The sequence below is a fragment of the Aphelocoma coerulescens genome, chromosome 4A (assembly GCF_041296385.1).
Source record: "Aphelocoma coerulescens isolate FSJ_1873_10779 chromosome 4A, UR_Acoe_1.0, whole genome shotgun sequence".
Taxonomy (NCBI): Eukaryota; Metazoa; Chordata; class Aves; order Passeriformes; family Corvidae; genus Aphelocoma; species Aphelocoma coerulescens.
In genome coordinates, this window is record NC_091018.1 from 16,411,820 (window position 1) to 16,436,807 (window position 24,988).

Here is a 24,988-nt window from a genome sequence, read left to right on the forward strand (position 1 = left end):
CTACTGTAATCCAGATGGAAGTTATTGCTATTTAGCTGATATTTATTTGTTAACCCTGATACTACTATTTGAAAAAAAATATTATTTTTTTTTAAAAAGCCTCTGAAGAATACTAAATATTTTTTGCTGTGTCTCCAACAGTCTGCTGAAGAGCTCAGGTTTATGTCTTTGCCCACTGTTCCAACCTGCTGAAAAGGTCTAGTGGTTCATTGGCCTCCTGTTGTCTTCTCCATTTGAATCTGCTTAGAAATTATGTTTCTTTCAGTGAGAGCCAGACAGATGCCAGCCTTGGCTCTGAAGAGAATAGAGAACAGAAGAAAGATAGTATCTTAGTTCATCTCAGTTAACCAAAGAGCTGTTTCTTGCAGAAATTAGCACTCTTCTCTTTTTACATTAGACACCTTTATGTCTGTTTATGAAACTTAATTTATATATCATTATATTTATACTATTTACTATTTATCACAATAGTTCCATGATATAAGGAAAATTATCTCCTTTTTATAACTATGGAAACTGAGTCACAGAGAACAATGTATGTTTTACATAGCCAGGAGTAAAAATTTATTGCAAATAAGAGTTAGTGACTGTTCTTCTGCCCCCCAGTGCATTTATTTCAGTGTTGTTAACTATTTAAGCATTCAGGTGATTTTAGATACTAAAGGCAATGTCAGCTTTCCTGCTGATGAGGTTGTTGCCTTTCAATAGCAAAGGAATGTCTTGTACAAGAAAAAGAAAATAAAGGATTTACACTGGAATAATTGTCAACAATTAATGGATCTGAACTTTCTAAATAAAAGCAACCCACACAACATTATGACTAATAGACAGAGTTTTTAATTTTCATGACCACTGTGTCCCCTGAGTGGTTTTGGTTTGCTTTTACAATGAAGGGCTGGGAGAAATTTTTCCCTTAACACCATGCCATGTGTTATCCACAATCCCAGTAGCAGGATATGGGAATGCACACAAGGGGCTTTCCGAGCTTGCTGATGCATGGACAGCTCCCCTGCTTTTCTCTTTTAAGGATATGTGCCTCTAGAAGAGCAAGAAGTAAAAAAAAATATATTTTATAATAAAAACAATCTGTGCAAAGCTCATCTTAAAGGTCAGAAAATGGAACACTTACCAGGAGGCACCTTTTATTGCAGTACTTTGAGAACAGCTGTTGGCACTGTAGCTTAACATGCCAGTGTTCAGTTTCTAAATGCTTATGCTCATGTTTTTACACACTAATTCCAGGATGGTCTGTGTTAGATGGTGACAAATTAACTGTAAATTCCTAAGGCAGCTCTATCTCTTCTTCTTACTACTAGCTGTTCTTTACATCTCTTTCTGAATCAGCTGAAGCAGAACTGTGCTATATCTTTTTAACTTATTTTCTTTGAATTACAAACATTTTATTTAAGAGCCATTTTGGAAGCCTGCCTTAAAGAGTTTTCTTTGCAAGCGTGGAAGAATATTGGCTATTCTATATAATTCTGCTTCTCCTGCTGATATTTCTTTCTTCCAACGGATTTCTATTCAGCATTGAATATTAAAGACTCAGCTTAGAAAAGCTTATGATATATTGCTTGACATTGACATATCAAACTTTCTTATTTAACCTTGGCTTCTGAGTTCATAGTGTGGACTGTGAAATCTCATTCATTTGGAAAAGCCAGGGTAAATAGAACAGTAAACAAGCAGGACATGGAGACAGGTCCTTTTGTTGCCTGTGTTGCTCTAGTGCCAGTGAGGTCTGTTCTCAGCTATTGAAAGTCACTGGGCTCAGTGCTGTGTAAACAGTCCAGAGACTTCCACTGAAAAGTTTGGACTTGAAGTTTATGGCAGCGGGAAATAAAGGAGCAGAAATAAACAGGCACTGGATGGAATTTGGAACAGCTATAAAGGGGAAAAGGGGGAGGGTTCAACTTGTGGCTGCTAGGTAGATGTCCCACATGTGAAAGAAACTACGTAAATCTTAGAAATAATTAATCAAAATGAAGCAAAACAACAATAAAACAAAACAAAAAAATCACCCCAACCTACAGTCTGTCATCAGTACCTGTTCAGATCTACAGTATCCCTTAAAACACCTTTTATCATTTTTCTTTACTCAGAGCACCTGTAGCATTTGGATTCTAGGAAAAAAATGGTAAATTGCTTTGAATTTCAGACTGCTAGCAGGGCTTATTTATCTTCACTCTGAATACAAGCTCTGCCACACATTCTGCATACCCTGTTTTCCTGATCCCCTCTTTGCCTGATGCTCTTCCAGAACTCTATGTAGGTGCTTCTCCAGATAAAATTTAGGCCTGAGAAGTAGTGGGAAGTATGTTCTGGAAAATATTTTCTTCACTTGTTTTTAATATTTAGACCTTTAGGTTTCAGAATTATGCAAAAGATTTCAATTTATTTTGTGTTAGCTTGCCATGGTCTTCATCTTCTTGTTCATATTTCAAAGTCTGGACAAATGCTTCAGTAAATTTGCGGTTGGGGTGTGTGTGTGTGTGTGTGTATGTTGTTCTGTTGTTGTTGTTTTGGAGGTGGTTTTGGCTTGTTTATTGTGGGGGTTTTTTTGTTGTTGAATGTGCAAGCAAAGATTCATAGAACTATATATCCTATGCCTAAATTTCTTGGGCAAAGTTTCTAGGAAAAAAAAAATTAATGAAGGCATACCTGAATTTGTGAATAGTAATTTTCCTCTAGTAAACAGCTCTGGGAAGCCTGAGGAGCTTGAACCATTTGTTGTGGGTTCCTGGGGTCATCTAAGAAAAGATAAGAAAAGATAGAAGAAACCTTACTGCTTTTCTAGATCTGCCAGGTCACACTGCTTGCATTCTTTGACATAATTAAACCTCAGCTCACCTCCACCTCTGCAGGTATTTGCTAGAACAGAGAAGCACTGCATAGGTACAAGAAGGCATTTTCACTATTTCTCCTGTTTCATGCAAAAATATCTGCTTGCTTCAGAAACAGAGGTGCTCTGATTGTGTTGCTTTGCAAATTCCAACATCCACATCCAGAGACACACCACCAGTTATGTACCCTTACACAGATGTAATTTCCTCTGAACATGTTCCAGCCATTGCCTTTACTAAGACAGAGGGAAAAAATATGTATTTCTATAAAAAGCAGAATTACATGGCATATGTAATGAGGCTGCTGTGCAGGTAACTTTAATGTGGTGCTCTCTAGCGTCTGACAGCTTGCCTTTGCAACAGGTTAATAACATTTAGAATTGCATATAAATCTTTCTGTAGAGGACTAAAATTCACATGGCATGATTACCAGTCAAAAATATATTTCCTTTTCCAGATAGCAAAAAATCTTATTAGCAGGCATGGATTTTTTTTTTAAATAGATTACTGGATACTGACACACACATGCATTTTCGTTACCTGGCTTTTTTAAGGACAAGATTTAAAATTACTCTCTTCTAGAGTAGAAAATGAAAACAAGTTTTTTGGCAATTGTACATTTTAGCCATCAGCTGGATGGCTGTAAATCACAGTGAGCTGAGCTCTGCAGCTTTCTCCATTAATGGGTCCATGAATCGTTGTTTGATACAATTTCAGCCACCACATTCCAGTTGGAATAATGTGAAAACTAGAAGAATGGAACATATAAAACTGGTCAGAAACTTTCTGATCAAACCTTTTGTGCAAGCAGACAAATTAGACTTTGCTACCTTAAAGCTTGAGAAACGCACTTTGACAACAGCAACAAACAAAAAGATGCAGTCAGTGTTCTGGTTCAACATTGCAGAAGAAAGCAATTTTTCTGTTTTAATTGGAAAACCAAATTTTTTAGATTTATAAGTATCAAATTAAATATGGCATCTAAAAAAACCTCAAAATATTTTTATTTATCTGGAAACACTTTCATTCTTTTTGTCTGTGGGGGATTTTAAGATCAGTTGTTAAAAGCTTTTCTGAAAAACAGGAGTTCATTTCCTTCCAGCTGATGCTGCTCATTCACACAGATGCACTGTCTTTTGGCAAATTCTATTTGAGGTGAGCCTCCTGTACCCCTGGCTGCCACAAGTTGTTGCTTTGCTTTTCTAGCAGGAACACTTTAACCTGCTTACTTATGCTGGTTGACTTTTAGCATCTTGAGCCTTGTGGAGCCAGGGTCAGGCTCAGCTCAGCCCAGGCTGAGCTGAGCTGAGAGAGAGCTGGCTCTGTGCCCAAAGCAGCAGCACTTCTGTCCCAGTCTGGCAGCAGTGCTTGGGGCTGTATCACCACTGCTTACAGCTATGGGAGACAAATGTTCCAGTTCTCCACACTTGGAGGCAAAGCTGAACCTCAGTTTTGTACTAAAGATGCTGCAGGAAGTGGCAAGAGGTGCAAACCCTTCTCAGTGAGGTGCTCCTTGACCTGTGTCTATGCAGGGCTTCTCTTTTTCCACAACAGTTTAGAGCTTTGGGTCTAAATATAAAAACATGCAATTTCTTCTTCTCAGAGATCTTGTTTTGATCCCAGAAGGCATCAGAATAAAGAACTTTGTGGCTCAGCATCTTGTCTCTGGCAAAGGCTTTGAGGAGATGCCTCAGGAAGAGTGTCAGAACAGAGCTGACATATGTCGTCTCCTAATACTTCTCATTTCCAGGAATTTGGTGTTAAAAGAATTCCTGAGCCTGGTGTGGTTTCTGTTTATTCATTCTCCGTCAGTTAGCCACCTACAGAGCAGGGGAACAGCTGCTATTTGTTGTGTATTTCAATATTTGCTGCCTTTTCTCATAGCTGGGGGAAGGAGTGAATGATCAATCCCACTTCCCCTTCCCCATGCTCGTTGTGGGTTTGAGAGACTTCTGTCACATCCCCTCCAGACATCTCTTTGCAGACCAAGGAGCTTGTCATTGTGTAGGTGCAGTTACATCAGAGGCTGTGGTGGAATGTGGTGGATAAACACGGTGCCTTTACAGTCATGGAATAAAATTAAATTGTATTCATTCTAAAAAATGACAATGTGCATTGGGATGGCAGTTACTTGTGTTCAAGAATGAAACCTGAATGTTCTAGATGTAAAGTTGTTCAAATAGGCATTAAAATTACAGATGTGGCAGCTTAATGGTACTCTTAGCATTCTGATAAATGCGGGTATTTTATTCAAATATAGTCATGTTAAGCTGTGTCAGTGCAGAAAGCTGTTGGAATTCCTTATATTCATGGGGGGAAAATATAAAATAATCTGTGTTTTTTAAATTGTCTCTAGGATCTTCTGTGTGCCTTCTTTGCTCCATACTGCAAGAAAATCATGTCTGTTCGGTTGCTGCTATATCGAAATAACATCCTCATCTCTCAGCTCTTTTCATGATCTTTGATGGCTTTTCTCAAAGCTGTTCTCTCAGGCTCTTTTTATTATGAGACAATCTCAATTTTCATTAAAACAAAAACAAAACCCTACAGCCTGCTTGATGGCAGAGGGAAGCTGTAAAAGTGCACAGAGTACTTTAAAAGGTTTAAAATTAAAGACTGATGAGAAGTCCAGTTAAAGCCAATATCATGACTTCTTGAGTTTGGCCTAACAAATTTTGGAACAGTTAGCAATTTTTCAGAAGTCCTATGCAAACTTAAGATACTGCTGTGAATACTGGCATACAAGGATCTTGCAATTTCACAGCTGGAATCTTGAGTAGACTCTAAATGAAACACTTTACAATTAAATCATCCTTCAAGCATCCTTCTTCAGCTTGCAGCCTCTTAGATCTTCATTGTGAAGCAAAATCCTGCATTCCTCTTGAAGGAGAAATAAAGATGGGGGAGGAGGGAAAAATTAAGATTCAGCTGTGAAAAGGAATTTAGATAAGTAAATGTGTGTCCTCTTTCCTAATCTTAGTACAAATGCTATTTAATAAGATACCAACAACATTCAATTAACATTAATTTATGCAAGATGCTACAAACCTATTTATGTGAGGTCACACTAATTTAAAATATTAGAGGTGTAATTACAGATGGGTGTTGCTAAAATAAGTGGAACAATACGTTAAACTCACAAACATTTAGAAAAACATCAAGAAAGTGTTCCCATCTGCTGAATGATCTGACTAATTTTACTTTACATCAGCCCTCCTATTAGAACAATCAGTTTAGGTAAGAAAGGGACACCTTCATATCCTGCTGTCTTTGATTTGCAGCACACACACTCTGGCTTGAGAAACAGTAAATGAGTTACAAGTAAACACTGCCCTGCTCTTCAGGGGATTCACACTTGAACTATTTAGTTGTTTCATGGATTTATAGTGAGGGTGATTGATCCAGCAGCAGAAAGTGAATAAGAAAAGCAGCACCCTGCTGCAGTGGGGATTCTGTAACACGATGTATCAAACAACAAGGCCTGTGGAAAAGAAATATATATATGGATGGATTCTTGATTGATGTTTCAGAGATGTTTATTTCTCCAGCCGCATGGCCGGGCTCTGCCGAGGAACTGCTCAATCACGGCACCCGAGGGTCCTTGCCCCTGCAGGGGAACACAAAACAACCAATGGGGAACGAGGCTAAGCAGGGGCAGGGGAACCCCATCTCTCCCCCCCACGTGCCTCTCCCAGGGCTCCATGGCAGGGGGGAGGAGACCCCGACATTTCACCCATTTATTTTTAACAAAAAGAGATTTAAAACTTAACATTGAAAACAACTGGATAAACATGAGATAACAAGAACAGTTTCAAAATAAAACAAGCCACCCTCCTGAGTCTTCAATTGACCAAACAGATTGTCTGGAACATCTTAAGGCTGACAGAAGGGAGACAGGACTCTCTGGGCATGCTTTGTGGGGAAACTGAGGCAGGAGAGGGTTTAATTTCTTCCCTCCCCCTTTTAATCCCCCACTCGGCATTGGAAAGGGATTTCTGGGGAAACAATTGGCAAAGGCATGGTTTTGTCCAGGAAACCATGGGTGAAAAAACAGATTGGGAATACACTGGGGGTAATAGGACATAGGGTAAAAGGGAAAGGTGGGATTAGGAAAGGGAGACTGTAGGGAGGGCTTATAATGGAGATATTGTCTAACATGACTACAATTTTTAGCACATATACTGCCTTTTATAGAAACACCATCAGGCCCAGTGACCTCTGCTGCTTGTAACCCTTTTCTACCTTGTATAATTTTGAATTCCACCACCTCTCCATCTCCCAAGATTGGGATGTATTTTTCAGGGTTATTCTTTTTAATAGCAGTTCTATGCACAAATATGTCTTGCTGGGTGTCACATCTCATTATAAAACCATAGTTTTGTTTAACCTTATACCATTTTGCCATTCCTAAAACCTTAGCTATGGTGATCTTTCCCTTTTTCCGAGTGGTTGCTGTTTTCTGTCTCACTGCAGTTTTGCTTTCTCTTTCGCTTGCTCCCGTGTTGGAATTGCCAGGGCTGTTCGTGCTGCCAGGGCAGCCGGAGCTGCTCGTGCCTGCGTGCTCTTCCCGGGGTCGCATTCAGGGCCGTGCGGGCCCGGTCGTGCCTCTCAGTTCTCCATGTGCCGCCGCTTCTGGTCGCAGCTTTGCTGCCGCTGCCAGGCCCTGCACCCACGTCTTGGCCGGGCCCCTGAGCGATGACCCCCCCGTGCCCTGCTCCAGCACACGTCTCGGCTGGGCGCGGCTCCGCTCCACCGCCACCAGCCACCGCCGGTGCGCTGCCCTCTCATTCGGGCGCTCACGGGGCTCGCTCCACCACGCGCTGTGCAGGGCTGGGCAGCACCGCCGGGTCTCACCGCTCCCGCCGCGCCTCGCTCCGCCCCCGACACTGCGGCTCGCGTGGCTCCGCCCGCGCTCAGGAATTGCCTCGCTGCTGCTCTCAGAGGGCTCAGTCCACGTGGCCTGGGTCACACGGTCCCTGAGCCAGGCTTCCCTGAGCCAGGACACAGCTGACATTGCTCAACAGTCTCGGTAATTAAATCAAATTCACGAAAACATTCTTCCATCAGCATATATTTTGACTCAAAAATTAACTGTGTCCAAACGGTCTTCCAAAAGTCTTTGGTAAGAATTAAATCCCAAGAAACAGAAAAAGTTCTTAAACAACCATGCCAGGAAGTGTTTCAGTTCCTTTTGAGCTTGAATTAAGCTAAAATTTACAAATCGTTGTTCAAGAATCTTTTCAAGTTTAAGATAAATGTCCATATGCGGCTCGGAGAGCCAAGAGTCTTCCCGCAGTTCCTCCATAGTTTAGATATGGAATAGCAAAACAAAACCAAGATGAGGAACCCACAGTTTCTTTACTCACACAAATCAGTTGCTTAGGGATCAGGGATCGTTCTGCTCGCAATTTTCCACCAGTTCTTACAGTGGGGATTCTGTAACACGATGTATCAAACAACAAGGCCCTGGGAAAGAAATATATATGGACCGATTCTTGCTAGATGTTTCAGAGATGTTTATTTCCCCAGCCACATGGCCGGGCTCTGCCGAGGAACTGCTCAATCATGGCACCCGAGGGTCCTTGCCCACGCAGGGGAACACCAAACAGCCAATGGGGAACGAGGCTGACCAGGGGCAGGGAAACCCCATCTCTCCCCCCCAGGGCCCCTCTCCCAGGACTCCACATGGCAGGGGGGAAGGGACCCCAACAGTACCCAGCAGGTTTAAAATCTGTGACATTTAATGTGTAGCTGATTTGATAAGAAAATGGGATAGGAATTCTGGTCTCAAGGAATAATGTAATTTAGTGAAGTGTAGAAATAAGTACTGGGTTCTAAGACCCTTTTAGTTCATTTACTCCATATTGATGTAACCTTACTATATTAAATGCAGTGGCATTTACATTTTATACACAAATAAGATGAAAAACAGTTCTCATGTATCTCTTACACCACTAAAAGAAATCTATTCTTAGACTTTTCCATGAGACCAGTTGTGGCAATAATTCAAATTTTAGAAGCACTTAAAGTTCTGCAGAGCTTTAGTAGGGACAAATTAAAGATGTTTTTAATTCATGTCCATAATGAATCCATAAAGGGACTTTATTCCAATCTCCATGATTAATACACCACTGTATTGTGTCTGAGACAAATACCTTTGATATTGACCAATTTAATACATTACTTCCTCTGCAATTAATCATTATGGCACGTTTTCTTCTAATTATTAAAAAAAAAAAAAAATCTGTAAAAAAAGGAAGAAATACCAAAAAAAAAGGACAGCTGCTACATGCAGAGTAAGCTGTTTGCTGGCCCAGGATGACTGCTGGAAGGGGAGGGGGGATTCCATTTTTCATCACACATTTGAGTAAGGAATGAACAGGATCAAGTTTTCTGGGTTATGATCTGGCCAGTACATGCATTTGGTTTTGCTATGGCCAGCCTGATCTCCATATTGCCAACAGTAGCTTATTCTTGCTTTCTATGATTTTAGAAATTGAGGAGCTTTCCATAAACCCAAATTCTGCTGTGCAATAAGCTCATCTGCTTGCCACAGGACGCAGCAACTTCTGAATACGTGGACTTCCAGAGTTCACAAAGTTCACAAACTAAACCCTGTGTTCGCATATGCCCCTCCCAATTTATGCACCATGGAAGGAAATTAAATAATGGCCTTTTCTATCTACTGCATAATAAACCTTCTCCTTCTTTCTCCTCACTAAACTTCTTGTACATTACTTGATCATCAGCTGCATCAATTATTTATAAGAAGGAGCCTATAACCTTTTTCTCTTGGCCTCTCTATCTCCAGGGTATGTGATCTATTCACAGAAAGTCATCTCACTTCCTGAATTCCTCTTTTTGGAAATCAAAGGTCAAGAAGAACCTGCACACTTGCTCTATCTTGAAGTGTATCTCATCTCTTTTCCTTTTTTGTGATTTTTCTCCTCTTCCAATTTTACTCTTTTTTTGTCTTGTATTCACTGGGCTTTGAATTCCTACAAGAGATCCACATGTGCTTTGTTAACTATGGCACATGTCCACATGTGAAATTATTGGCAAACAAGCTATCAATTGCATTGCAGGAGTAGCTAAATGGGTGTTATTCTATCTGGGGACCTGTATTATTTTGAGTAGGAATTTAAGCCAAATGGCTTCAATCCCACTTGACAGTACTTTAACAGCACGGAATAAAAAAACTCCTTTAGCAACAAGTCTGATGTTTGGGGTAGAATTCAAAAAAAGGATGAAAAAAAAGAATGGACAGTGTTAAAGCTTCATAGAATTTTCTCTATGGAGTCCAACTTCCCAAACCCAAAAACTGCTTCTGGGAATTTCCACTGGGAATGTTTCTTCCCTCAAACATGGAATTGTAATGGTGAGACCCCACCACACTTGAGCTCTGGCTGTAAGAACAGACAGCTTGGCTCCTACACTGGCCAAAACTGGAAGCCTGAAAAATCAGGACAAGCTTCATAAGTGGCAGGTCTTGAACTGACATGGGTGGGGAGGATCAGAAAGACCTTTAGGGAAATGATAGGTCTGTGAACAACACTGTAAAGATCAAAGTATCATCCTAGATGTATGTGGAGTATGTAGCAATGTTAAGTTTTCACAGTGCATGTTGTGTTGAATGGGGAACCCGTTGGCTAAACCTCAGATGAGAACCATATAAAAATATAAAAAGGAGACACTAATTAATGTAACACAGTTCTTCAGCTGAGATACATATTGTACAAAATCATCTCAACTACACACCTCCATCAGGACACAGTGAACAGTGATGTTTTTTCTCCCTAATTTCATAGGTGGAAAAAGAGAAACTTCCAGCTTCCAACTAGAGAAAGTTGTTAGTAAAACAGAAAGGAAATTGCTCAGCAGCAGTGGGCTGATGGGGTGTGTTGTTCACTAGACCCTCTGTTCTAATGGGAAGGTGGAGGGGTGGCTCTTCTTCCTGTACCTGCTCCACCTGTGCAAAACAAATTGATGACTTAATATCACGGTTGGTAGGTTTGTAAATTAAACCTTAGCAAATAATTTCCTGCTCTTTGTGTTAAGTATCCTTTTCTTCAGTGATCCCTAGTGGTGCTGAAGTGGCATCAGTTTAGTGCTCCCCCCCTTGAAAAGTCCTGTTAGAAAGTTACAAATGATAGCACCCAGATTTACAAACCTACAAACTTGGGAACAGTGTCTTGAATCTTGTTAGTGCTGATAGAGCAAGAAATAAAAAGGAGAAAATTGCAAGCCATCTGCTTCTTTATCAAATTTCTCTGCGTATTCTGCACAGATATCTGTACTTGAGCATGTTTATTCCAGTCAGGCAAATCACTGATACCCCATTTATATTAATTTCTGTAAATAGTAGACCCAGATGCCTGAGGCAGAAAGTAATATATGAATTTGTAATTATTTTAGGTCTCAAGTAGTCATAACTGTGAAGTGCTCTGTCCAGCAGAACAGATAGTGTAGGAAAGAAATATTCTGAACGTTTGTTGTCTTCTTTTTATTCCTCCTCCTCCTCCAGGTGTCATATTTGATATCCAGCTGCTATGCACACAGCTTCTTCCTTTGTCAGGGATCTGTGGCTTATGTCTACAATTTCAAAGGAAAAGTGTGAAAAAATGTGTGATTGTTATTGGAAGCAGCATAGTTTGAAATAAATATTATACTTTTCACAGCACTTCAGGAAGCTTTTGTACACAGAGCCCCCAAATATCCATTTGTAAGTAATCCCAATTTGATCTTTTTCTGTCTGGAGTGCAAAATGGGAGATGAGGTTAATCACACCATCAGTAAAGCTCTGCTGTCATAGTTCAGCAGCACCAATTTCAGCATAAATAAACAGTATTTAGGTACTTCAAGAACATATAGTGAAATGAGAAGAGATCAAAAGAAGCAGTTTTTATTCTCACATTTTTATTAAATAGAAACCTGGCTTGTTTTCAGCTGCATGTCGAACAGTTCTGGACAGTGGATCTTTCTAGTCAAGCACTGATGTGTTTGTACAGAAGTACATCCAGCACAGAGAAGCACTGCAGACCTAAAAGATAATAGATAAGAAAGGTAGGGAGGAAGAGGGGGAAACCTATCTTGGATGGGCATTTTCTGTCCATATCAGAAAGTTTATCTCATATTTCTTGTCAGTTATGGTGCTTATCTTGAAACCATCTCCTAATTTCTGTTGAAAGAGGGCTTCCAAAATGAGAAAGGATGATAGAAAAAGGGAAGGGCATAAGAAGATCTCCAGAATCAAAGTGGCAAAGTAGCACAGGTAAAATAAAACAGCTAGGGCTGATATTAATACACAAATAGCTGTTCCTCTAATCTTTTGAAAGCTCTCAGTGATTATGAGTCCCTATTATACCCTAAAATGAAATATCTCTCTATTAGACTTGCCTCCCTTTGCCTAGTCTCATCTTAGAGGTTTCGGTCATTGGACAGCTTCTTTTCATTTTTATACGAAATTAAGCTGAGAGTTATGACCTTTTCATTTAAACTTCATATTTAATTTGGTGCCTTATGGTGAGCTGACAGAAAGCACCATGATAATTTCCTAACATCTAAATAGAGACCTTGGGGACCTTCTATCATAGCAAAATAACTCCAAAACTCCCTGAGGCATAAAGGAAAAAATGTTTCTTCAAAACATTTAATACAGCTCTTAAATGTTTACTCTTTTCTCAACTGAACAACACCTCCATTTATTTTTTATAAATAACCTTCAGGACCCAAATTTGCATTGTAGTATTTGTTAACTTGGCAATCCATCATTCTTTGTGCTTTATCTAACTTGCATTGTTTTACCTGCATGTTCTTTGACATGGTCAGTGTGTGAGCAACTTTAGCTGTGATAGTATATGCTGACATTTATGCTTTCAGCTCTAATTTTTTAGTACATGTCTTTAAAGCGTTTCAGATAAGACCTTGAACTCAAATAAAATGGAATAGATTCTTCAGTTTCTATTTGCTTATAAATTTACAGATTAATGTACAGAAAATGAAACATTCACATTAAAGCATGTCAACCAAGAGCCTGTATCAAAATATTAAAATGAACAAAGAATTTGCCATTTGCCAAGCTCACTAAATGTGTTAATTTGTTTTGCTCACCTGGTTTTGTTGCTTTGGCAACATCTGCCCATTATCTGAAAACTATTGGGGGAAAAAAAACCAAACAAAAAATCTGCAGTCTTTCCACAGTTATCATGAAGTCTTTCCCAGTGTGACCCTGATGATGCCAATTTACAGCAAAGGCTGCAATGAAAGTGCCACAACAAGGCAAAAGTACCCCATATGATGTTGCCAGGAACCTTGCATAAAGGATTTTTGACAGATGCCATAACGCTCAGCATCCTGCAAAGTGGTGAGACACCAGAAGAGGCTGCTGAGAGATGCTCACAGGCCACAACCTCTTCAGCCTTAGTCATTGGGTTATAGACCAGAAAGAAATGCACGTGCACTGTGGTTATTTTCTTAGAAAAAAAATACTGTCTATAACAAACAGAAATAGAAAAAAAATTGCTGCAGGCAAATAAATAGACTTTAGGTGGTTGTGATCACACAAATTGAGTGTCACTTGTTGTCTGTCTGTCCCTTGGGCTCCTGCAGCCATGTGGCATTATGGGGACAGGTAGTGAAGGGGTTAGTGCTACTCCAGCTTGATCAATGAAGTAGAATGGAAAAGAGTTTTCTTTTAGTTATTCAGTCGTTTGTTTCTAGGTTCTGTATCTTCAGCAGAGTTAGGTCTGGTCTGTTGTTGGGGAATCGAGCAGATCACCCAGGTAATATAATCATTCAGTGTGTGGGGGAATCCCCATGATGCCAATGCTGGCAGAAGTGTTTCCACTTCTCATGACCTATTTTTCACTTCAGCACTGTGACTCATTTAGCTTTGGGCCTGGAAATGCTTGCATACCTTATGGGTAGAAATATGTACAGTGATTTCACTGATTTCCTCAGGACACTTCTTAGGAGGGAAGTTATTCATGCCATTTATTGCAAGCTTACATTTTGGGGGTCTAATTTCACACTGTAATGAACAACTAACCTGATTATTTCACCTTCTTCCCTACTGTTTTCTGGAGTTGTGATCTTGTGTCAGGTATGAGCTGTTTACATCATGCTTGTGTGCTAATGCAGACTTGTTGTTTGCTATTTATACACAACAATTCCCTTTAGCATAGCAGAATATTCCTGTTAAGGTGTGAAGATGTCACCAATGTGCTTCAATAGGGATTCCCACACATCAGCAGCTTTACAGAAAATAAGAATCATCAGTCACAGAAAATAAGGACCAAGAGAAAACTTAGTCTACCACACCTACACTCATCTCCCTATGTGGCAATAAGCATTTTTAAGCTGTACAGAACACCACTGCCCACCCGGAATCTATTCCATGATGTTAAAGCCCAAAATATCACTCTGGGAGCCATGTCAGAACACTGAAACATCAGCCTGAAAAAAGAAACTTCCAATCATTAACTACGTAAGATTACAGAGTGCTGTCAGATTACAGCATAATTTTTAAATTTAGAAAGCAAACAAGAAAAAACACCTTCTTATTTTATCTGTTGTTGGGCTTCCCATAGGAGCAGCTGTCCAAGCCCCTCTCAGAATACCCCAGGTCCTCGGCCCAAGAATCCTTTCTGGTGGAGATCAGTCTATAAACAGAGGATTCCACACTTAGAAATAGAGATCTTTCCTTCCAATGTTTTATTTAAACTTGAAGAGGATGTGTAAAGCTTTTCTGGGGAAAATAGGACTAGGGAATAGAGTTGACCAAGAAATGAAATAGCTAATTATGTTTTGGAGACATGTTAGAAATTAAGTAAAGCTTATTGTTTGTCACCTCCATATACTACCTTTTCTTTTAAAGTCTTATGCTCTAAAGTGTGCTCTGAACATTTTATAATTGTAGAAGCTTGGCTTGCTGCATTGCTTTGAACTAGGACACAGTTTAATTTTTTGCCCAGTGGAACCTGTGAAGTTCTGTCTTGGCCATTGATGCTCAGTGTTAGTGTTGGTTAGAAGCTGCATATAAATTGTTTTACTCCTTTCCCAGACTGCAGACACAGTTCAGTTGTCATCACAAACTTTTACATTATCCAGTTATACAAAGGGATCTTTTCAACTTGCAAATTACGTTGTAAAGAATTTTATCACACAGTATCACAAGGTAGGAAGCTCTTGAGATAAACTTTAGATGATTTTCTCTCTCAAAACAAATGTTTATGTGTCCCAGAGGGCTCTCTCATCTTGGGCCAGAAGTAATTTTTGACAACTACTTTTCTTCTAACAAATATCCATTTCCCTATCAGGCCTTAGGTAAAAGCATTCCTGGGTGTGGCAAAGGCTTTTCACAAAAGCTAATCTTGACAGGTGATGTGTGGTGAGTTGATTTGAGTTGCTTTCTAAGTTGGACTTCTCTCCATGACCATTCTCTTAGAGTGGCCTCAAAAGTCTTTGTGAATGCCCAACACAACTTGAAAAAGATTTTATGTTCTTAGAGTGGCCAGAAGCCTAGAAAAGCCATCTAGGGTGTGAAAATGTGCCAGTCCTGTGTCATTCTCCCGTTTCAGACATTATTGCTTCAGCCTGTGGAATGCCTTCTCCATCTCTAGACATCTTTATGCATAGAGTTCTGCTTTAATCCTGAGAGTGGTATGGAAATATCACCACTCTGCCCCTCAGAGTCTTGAATGATAAAGGGACTAACTTGGTAAACAAATTCCTAACAGAATACAGACCTGTATATAAACTTTAATTTCAATAGATTTTGAATCAGACTCTTGCAGATGGGTTAGTGTGCACTATTCCCCAGTCATTTATCCCTAAAAATGCCCAGTTTTACAGAACAAAGACCTCATTCTTTCAAAAAGCGCACTTCACCTGCATTCTACCAACATTTGAGAGAAATGCAGGTTGGGAAACTGAAAACCAGACAACTCAACATCTATTAATAATGCTACAGAACTATTTATATCTAACCTGAATGCTGCACTTCTGTAGCAATTTATTTTAATTTGAATTCAGCTTACTGCACTTGGCAAGTTTCTGTGAATTTGCAACGCACACATATAAAATTGGATACAAACAGCTATTTTGGAGTAGTAAATGATACTGGCCATATGAGATAAAAATTTTTCCTTAAGCCAGGCAAGAATTAGTGGGAGTTGTAGCCCTGGAAAAGACTACACAGGAGTTAGATTTTATGGTCATTTTTCCCAGAAGAAGACATTGTTATTAAATTTTGCTGATCAGAGCCAGCAGTTTGCTACAGATCAGGTTACAATCATTTATGTGTTTATGGGCCGAAAAAACTCAGAAGTTAAACACTCCATTAAGTTACAGGGCAAGGTTCTCACATGGTGAAATAATGTGAGTGCATTAGTTTGCATCCATTTAGGGAAATTAGGTGTCTGAGTCCCTGGCATCTAACTTCAGAACAGGGACTTAAAATACGCTATTCCAACACCTTCAGATTCTAAGCTCATTTCAAGCACTGCAGCAAACCTAGCTGCCTTTAAAATTAATTCTGTACCAAAAATCATAAAAAAAAATTTCATTGTTTTGAATTTTTTCAGCTAAAATCTGACTCACAATTTCTTTTTTCTAAAGTTTAATTTCCTACTTGACGCCCGCATCCTGTTGGACTCTGGATTTGCTTTTAGCAGGCTCTAGTTAAATCATGACTTTCAACTCTTCTTTCCATTTGACTGGGCTCTGGAAACGGTGGTTCAGTAGTGAAATAGAGATTTATTTTTTTCCCCAGAGCATAGAAACTATATCTTGGGACTACTGATGTTAAGAATCTGTGCTGTCTAAAGCCTCTCTATGACACGAACTGCTGAAAGAGTAAGTCAAACATCCACTTGGGATTCTTGAAGGGCTTGTGAAACCATGAAGGGATAGCAACTCCAAGAATATTGTCAAATTCTGTGCATCATGGAAACAATAAGAATTTTGCTTTTCCAGGCCAGAACAATGACTGAAATATTTCCATTTGGTTCAACAGATTTTTCCATGTGTCTCTCAGGATACTGTAGTCAAAACTACCATAAAAAATATGAGCAAGACTAGCCACTGAGGGCTAGAAAATGTAATTTGTACCCACTTGTGCAAAGTATACTACGTGATATGCTGCAGCTCAGCATTATCAAACAGGATCCTGAGGCATTGCTGGACATGTTGATCTTCTTGACTGTGGCCCTCCAAAATTACTTGGATAATTACCTTAAGCCTTGAAGATCCCATGTTTTCATCTTTCCAGGGACTAGGGTAATCCTGCAGGATTCTTTTAGCAGAAGGAAATTCAGCAATTGTGTCTGCTGTAATCTCTAACTATGCCATAACATTATATAGGGAAGTATAACTTTTCCAGTATAGAATGAAATTTGGCTGTTTGTCTTTTAATTACCTCCTCCCCCAGACCCAAACCACCTTCTAAAATGTACTCTTGAAAATAACTGAGCACTTGTAAATGATGATACTTTATTTACACATATAGTCTATTTTCTCACTTTTAATTGAAAAGGACAATATGAAGGACAGTTGAAAGGACAGCATCTTGTCTGATCATTCAAAGAGCAAAACTGTTGCAGTTTTCCATTAAAGAAAATGTTTTGGCAGCCTTTGGGCAGGTCTGACAGCAACTAACATGATCTACAGCAAGCTACCATGATGATATGTTGCATTGACAGGCCGATAATCAAGGAGTGAAAAATCTGATAATCAAACCTCTCTGGAAAATGCCACAAAGGCATATAGACATCATGTGTTTCTCCTCAGAATAAAAAATAAAAAAAGAAAATAACAGGCATTTGAGTCTTGACACACTTACTTTAGACAGTAAATATTTCTAATACATTGTTTTTCAAAAAGTTTCCACCCGCGCTCAGAAGCACACTGCAAAATTTGGTATTCAAATGCTTGCTTCCTATGGGTAAATGAAGCCAGTAATTGAAATATAAACGTTTTGTCATGTAGGACTTTCTGGGTTTTTAGGCAAGAGGCTGTTCCATTATTCCAGCATAATAACCCTGAGGAGAAAACCACAACAGTGTGTCTGAAAATTTGCAAGTTCCTCAATGCTCTAAAATGTACCAGGTACTTGAGGCTGCCACTATGTTTCTCAGGGCTAATCTTTCCTAATAAAAATAAGTCTCTGTGAATGTTAGTGGAGTTTAAAACACAATACTGTGTGGAGGGAATGTTTAGGATTTTAGACTTGTGGTACTGCTGCCTTTGTAACTGAATAATGACATTGCCACGTATGAAGGTTAAGAGGGCTCTTTACACTGTTTTATCTTGAAATCTATGAGGGGGTTTGGGCCATTCACTCCTTGCTGATGATTATTTCTGCAGTTTTGGAGCAGCTTTGTACTAGGCAATTGGATCCATAAACTGCTATTGAATCAAACTCCAAAACAGATAAATTTAGTGGTGCCAGGTGGTCTGAACTCATGGAGCCAGTGGAACTGCAGCATCCATGACAGTAGCACTCATTCCTGCAGGGAGGGTTCATTCTGTGTCTCCACTTGCCAACAGCTCAATAGGTGTTGAGCTACCAGGACATGTCATCGTGGCTTTGGCACATTTATTCTTCATCCAACTTGACTGTGATTTGTGTGTGGATACATTCATCGTTAGAAGAAATGTTCTTTAGTGGGACTTTACTGATGTAATCCTAAAAAAAAAAATCTTCATTTTTGTAATAGCCAGCTAAAAATAATATCATCAACATTTTGGGGGAAGAAAGATTATGCACACTCTCAACAATAAAATATTGTTTTTAGAGGAATACTGTTTTAAAGTAGTTCAAACAGATTAGATGTGTTTAGCAGAAGGATCTTTCTCTATTTTTACCTATTACATGTTTAAGAAATTGGTTTGATCATGGGTAAGACTCAGAAAAGAATGTTTGCAGTGATCCCTTTATAGAACACCCAACAGTAGCAAATTTCTATTATTGAAAAGTTAGGTTTTAAATACTACTATATAATAAATATTCATGTCACATACCCTTTCTTATATCCTTAGGTACATTTTTAAATCCCAAAGGATCACTGCAAATATATTCTCCCTTATATTCTTTCCTCTTTCCTTTTCCCAAATTCATTCAACACCTGACATTTATTCTGTCCTTATCCCTAAGAATTTTTCTTTCATAAGTGACTGAATCATATTCATATTCATGTTCATATTTGTATTCCTAACATATGTTCTAATATAAAATAACTAATAATATAATACAAGAATTCTAATCATGATAAATAAACTCTGCTAAAAGAAGTGCCTAGGTCTCATGGTCGGTGTATCATCTTGTACACCCTGTGAGAAGCACGGCACAGATGCTGTGTTCAGGCCTTGCAAAACAAATCATTCCATGAATAATGAAAGAAAATGGATGCCAGGAAGAAAAAGGTATCTGGACATAAAAGGGGGAGTGTGAGCATTACCAATATGAGGAAGACTTCTGGAGAGGATTTTAGTGCCTTGCACATGGTGATGAACAGACTGCATTTCTTCTTGGAGCAGATTGTGAATTTCATTCCATGCATGCAGCCCCCAGGGCTTAAGATGCTCGTACCTATAGGAGGGGGAAATGGGTATAAAACTCAAACTGCAGCCAGAGGACTGGGGATCTTGTGACAATTCCTGAACTTACTTTGGAATAGTTTTTCAAAGACTGTGTCCCTTTTGTTCAATTTTGGGGGTTTTTGTTTTGCTTTTTGGGTTTTGGGTTTTTTTTTTTTTTGTAATGAAGATTTCAGGCTAAAGAAAGACTGACAAGCAGAGATTAGGCTCAGGGCCATGTTGGCCAGGATCATCAGGCTTCTGGATACTGGCTTGTGTTTCCAACTGTAGAACTGGTCTGGGAATTGTGCATGAAAAATTCTGCCAAAAATTTTTTGAATCTTTACTCATTTTAATAAGCTGTGTATAGAAAATGAAAAGAAGCATGAAGCTCACCCACTTAAAAAAAAAGATGTACTTTGCTGAAATTTCTGCTGGAAGAAAAAAAAATGTTTTCCCTATATTTTTTAAAAAAACCTGCATGTGTGTTTATATAGATGCCTTTAAATTATGAAAATATTGTGATCCATGTAAATCACATCTAAGTACAATTGATCTTTCCATGCTATGTCTAGATACAGGCACAATTTACTTCTTTCCATTTGTGTCATGCACAGGCTCTTCACGACCCTCCTCAGTCACCACTCTACAATATCTCTTTTAGAGGGAAACTTGTTTTTATACCAGGTAAATTATTATGACAAAAAACAGCATATGCCATTCTATTAATAAGAAAATTATTTATTAAAACCAGCCAGATTAAAATTACCATCTTATTCTCCCAAAGATTAAGTTTCAGAAAGGAGCTGCCCTTACTTTACCATTTCCAGTCTACTTTTATCCACCCTTTTGTTCCTCCATATTCTCCATACACCAGACCACAGCTGAAATTCTAGTCCAGTGGGGAAAAAAAATGACATGTAAGTACAATGTCAGCTCTTACAGCTCTAAGCCTTTGGTAATTCATATACATTGACAACGTATGTGATGTTCCACAGAAGAAAAAAGTAATGGAAAAATCTCAAAGAAGTTGGTAAAGAGACCTTGGAGTTCCTGAGGTTATAAAGAAACCTGTATGAATTGTTTTTCTTGGTCTCTCATTGTTAAATATTTTTCTTTTTCAGTACAAAAGACTGTTCTAGCGGACTGGAAGAGACCAAATAAGAGGACCAAGGGAAATATTTGTTGCAGAGATCTGTAGAACAGAGTGCAAGAGTTGGGAGCAAATGGACAGGTAAGTCTGAGAAAAGTGCAGCAATAAAATCTCCTGATTTATGACCTTCTGGTTTAAAGAAGTAAATAAATAACAAACAAACAGGCCAAAAAAAAAAAAAAAAAAGTGGAATAAGTGTTTAGGGACACTGTACAGGATTAATTTCCTTTCCCTGTTCCACATTATGTCTTCCAAAATACAGCCAACTTTTTTCTGTTTTCTCTGAAAGGTAAAGATAGTCCCTATGCCTTTCAACAAGACCATATTTTGTCCCTTTCCCTTTTCCTGCTGCCCTGCAAATGGGAGGTATGGGCCAGCTGTGAGAAACAAAATGTTCTGAAATTAGGAAAAAAACCCATACAGCAATTCACACAGCTTTTGTGAAAGGAGCATCGAAATCCTGCAATTTACTTACTGCAACTTTAGCAGCAATTAACACTAACATTTAGATGCCGAATATTAGCTGTTCTTCTGGCAGACTGAACTGTAACTATATTTTCTAGGAATGCTGTTTTCCTTCCAGTAGATGGATTTCATTCCTTTGAAAACCACCACAGTGTTTTTAAGACACGAAGTGCAGACAGTATTCTAATATACTCCTGTACAAAGCAAACAGCTACCAGAGCAGGCACGGAAGTCGCCGTGGGATGAGGTGGATCACAGGTCTGAGCTGCTCACAATGACCTGTCAGGAGCACAGAATTCCTGGCTCCATCGATGCTGATGTGTCTGATAGCAAACGATGCCTCACAGCAGTTTACCAGCACTGAAAAAGGGAGGGCAATGTGGGCAGGGAGAAAGAGCAAAGGGAAGATATTGCTGCAATAATCTCCCTAGCTGGTGGTTTTCCAGGAAATGCCTGTTCTCCTGGGGTTTGCCATGGGGCTTCTCTGGCAAAGCCCCCAGAGCACAGGTACACAGGGACCTTGCTGTTTTCTTGGCAGCTCACGGGATTTTGTGGCACATCCAGTCTTTGAGAGACCAGAGTGAGGCATATTGACTGCAGGCTGCAATCCCCAGGTTATGTGAAGGAAAGAACTTTGCATGATAATGTATTAAAATGTAAGCAGGTATCACAGTATTTTTAATGATAATAATCTGTTTAATGTGTCGTCAGTATTTCCTCCTGCTGCACAACTCCTGATTCTGAAACTATGCCAAAGCAGCATGGCTGTCCTCTGGATATAAAGACCTATCTTCAAAATACAGAGAGAAATCTGTCTTAGATGTCCAGTGTTTTAGCAAACTAAATTCTGCTCCCTGTAGTTACAGCTGAACCTTTCTAGTTGCTGTGTCAGTTCTGTCAACCTCTTGGCCTTAATAACTGCTTCTGTGCACCTCAAAGTGTGAGGAGACCACGCTAACACTTTGTATGTTTTCCAATATTAAAAATTTCCCAAAATCTGAAACCTGTAAGTGAACAAAAGAATTGTTTACAGATGGATTCTGAAGAGTTTAGTCTTTGTAAACAGCATCCAAAGAACCTTACAACATATTATTTGCTCAACTAGAATATTTTGGGTTTGCCCAGGAAAATGCAGTGATAGATGGAGTAACACTGCCAGTAGTAGAAAGTATGTGGGACTAGGATATGCACAAACAAGATCCAGACTTGATACAAGGTATTTATACTGAGTTAATTAATTTTTATTATCTTTAATTAGAGCAGTTCTAGATTGCTTGTCCAAAGAGCAAGAACTGAGTGATATTTGTCCTGTTATTTTGTATGCCCTGCACAATTGTGGTCTTTATTTACCTTATTGCATGAGCAATCAAGGTTGCAACCTAGCTGTCATACAATGATTGTGATAATTTTCAACATCTGTGTTTATCTGTAAAATTTTGGTGTAAAATATATCAAAGTGTATTTATATGAGCTCTAATCAAAAGTTATAATTTATGCAACTTTTCTGTGAGGTGTATTTGTTTCAAAGTCTTTAAATAATATTAATGCCACTAGGAATTAGAAAGGTAATGGACATCAGTATTATTTAAACTGTTGTATTTTCCTCTGCTGTGTCTCAGTGGGAATGCTGAGTGCCACACAAGAGCTATAATTGAGAAATCCCTTGCTCTCTGTGACTCTGATTGCTATTATGATTGGAATAATTTGCATTTTTATGAAGATACTATTCTGTCTTCAGGCATCCATGACTGTGCTTGATGTTTTGAAGATCATTTGAAAAGACACATAGAAATTATTTCCTTTTAGTGGAATGGCTCTTTACTTGCAAGCAAAAACAAATTATTTGGTTCAAAGGAAATAAAGAAAAGTCTCATAAGTATCCAAAGAAGGAGCTGTTGGTAAACAATATCTCTGGAAAATTATTCCTCCTCAAATGCCTGCGAAGACACTTTACTAAAACCTTCTCTTGCAGACACACTAAGACCCTTGAAGTCTTACCAAGCAATAAAATTACTGGTAGGGTTAGACCCTTCCATTGCAGTGGGTCACTGTGAGGAATGAGACAACTCTTAGTAGAAATTAAAACAATTTATTAAAACAGAAAAATTGAAAAATTGAAAAAATTAGCAAAATATAAAAATTTGAGATCCTAGTGGCTCAGGAGGTATGCCCCAGGAGCGCAGGGATTCGAGATCTTCAGGCTTAGACAGCACTGGACCTCAGGTAGAGAAAAAAAAGGGGCTTGCAGTGCTAGGCTGGTCAAAAAGAAATATATTTCTAAAGGCCCCTGAAAAGGGGTAGGTTTCTCCAGCACTGAACTTAGCAAGCTGAAGAGGAAGGGAAAATGAGAGAGTGTCTTTCCTGTGCTCCCTGTTTTATAGCTTTTGCTCCGCCCACAGCCCGCCCCTTTGGTTTAAGGTGATTGGTGTTTTCCCTTTGACAGATTATCTCTGTCCACCAATGGCTCACCCTTGTCAAAGGGGTGGTATTAGTTGAGATAAGGGTCATTAAAATTCAGGTTGCTATGGAGCTTACAGGGTAATGGCTGTGGGGGCTGTGCTGTTTGTTGGAACTGGGGTTTTGAAATCTTCTTTGGAACCAAAGTACAAGTAAAAACATAAAAAAATACATCCAACACATCTTAAAACGCTTGTAAAAGTATACAGTAAACATAGGAAAGATAACTCTTATGGTGTACAAGTGATTAATGTTTGAAAAGGGATTTTAACTGGGGAACTTTTAACTGGGGATTTTTTACTGGGAAGGGCACAAATGAACAGCTTGGAACGAGTGAAAACCAAAATAATAAAACTTGATTTGTGTACCTGGGCTGATGGGTTAATTTTAATATTCAATTTAAAAATATTTAACTCAAAATTAATTAAAGCACTTAATATGCAAAGACCAAGCACTAATAGGGATTTTATGTATGACAGTCACTTCATCTCTCTGTTCTCCCTGTAAGTGCCTAATAAAGAACTTGTGGATTTTTTCACTTTGGAAGCCTGAGGCTCTGACCATGTGGCCTCCACCTGGTTAACCTACAGGTTTAGATTCTGGCTTAATAGAAGCAATGAATTAGTGGTACCACCCTGCAACTGCCATTCTCTGTTGTCAGGAAAACCCCTTTGTAAGAAAGCAGACTGAAACCATGCAGCTGAGGCTTTGGTATCCCTTTCACCCTTCTAAATTCACAGTGAGCAATATTTTGTTCTGCACTCCGACTATGTTGAAAAGAGAATGATTAAACTTGAGAGAAGTTTGATCGTTGTCTGTGACTACATGCTAAAATATGGCTCTCCATTCCCCTGCAATCATATGTACATGGACAGAGGAAATGCATGTGGCAATGGAAATTACACACCTCTGACTAATGGTAAACATTATTTACAGAATTTCATAATTGACCGCCTTGGAGCCTGCAGAGTAACAGACTCAAAACAGCCAATATAGACCAGCTGGCACTTTTCTGTTGTCTTTAAAGCTAATATTAGAGACCTAAAAATTCCCAGGTATTTCATGTGGTCTGAGAGTTTTATGTATAACCATAATAATTTCTGTTGGGCCTTTCTCTTTCTTTTCACAGAGGAAAAAACTAAGACCTCACTCATGTAGAAAGAACTCTTCTTCTAATACTGCCTCAGAGCTTTCTTAATGTAAGATGCAACCCAAGTTAATGTCTTAATATTGCTTTAACCAAGCTAATTTGTGAATTAAGTGTGTGGATTACAGAGAATCAGTTAATTTAACTGGTGTCCAAATGCATTGTCCATTCTAAGCTTTGACTGCATCAGACTTACCAAAAGAAACTGCATAGCTGTGAATTGACAATATTCACCACCTTTGCCTCTCTCACAGAGGCACCCCAAATCACAATTAATAAAAATTCATGCACGAATTTAAGGCACAAAGCACTCTTGGCATTAAAGGCTCTGAAACAACTAATTTCTGA

At 39.0% G+C, this 24,988-nt stretch overlaps 1 long non-coding RNA gene across 5 annotated transcripts in view; it reads left to right on the forward strand.

The window, feature by feature from the left end:
- Positions 1 to 22,884, forward strand: part of LOC138110498 (uncharacterized) — a 140,485-nt gene extending 117,601 nt beyond the window's left edge. For 3 of the 5 annotated variants that reach the window (XR_011150959.1, XR_011150961.1, XR_011150963.1), the window contains 2 exons: positions 20,543 to 20,652; positions 21,575 to 22,884. This is a non-coding gene — a long non-coding RNA (uncharacterized lncRNA). Of the gene's footprint in view, positions 1 to 20,035; positions 20,106 to 20,542; positions 20,653 to 21,134 lie in introns of all 5 variants that reach the window. The other 2 variants (XR_011150964.1, XR_011150962.1) reach the window with 2 other exon arrangements.
- Positions 22,885 to 24,988: the final 2,104 nt, after the last annotated feature.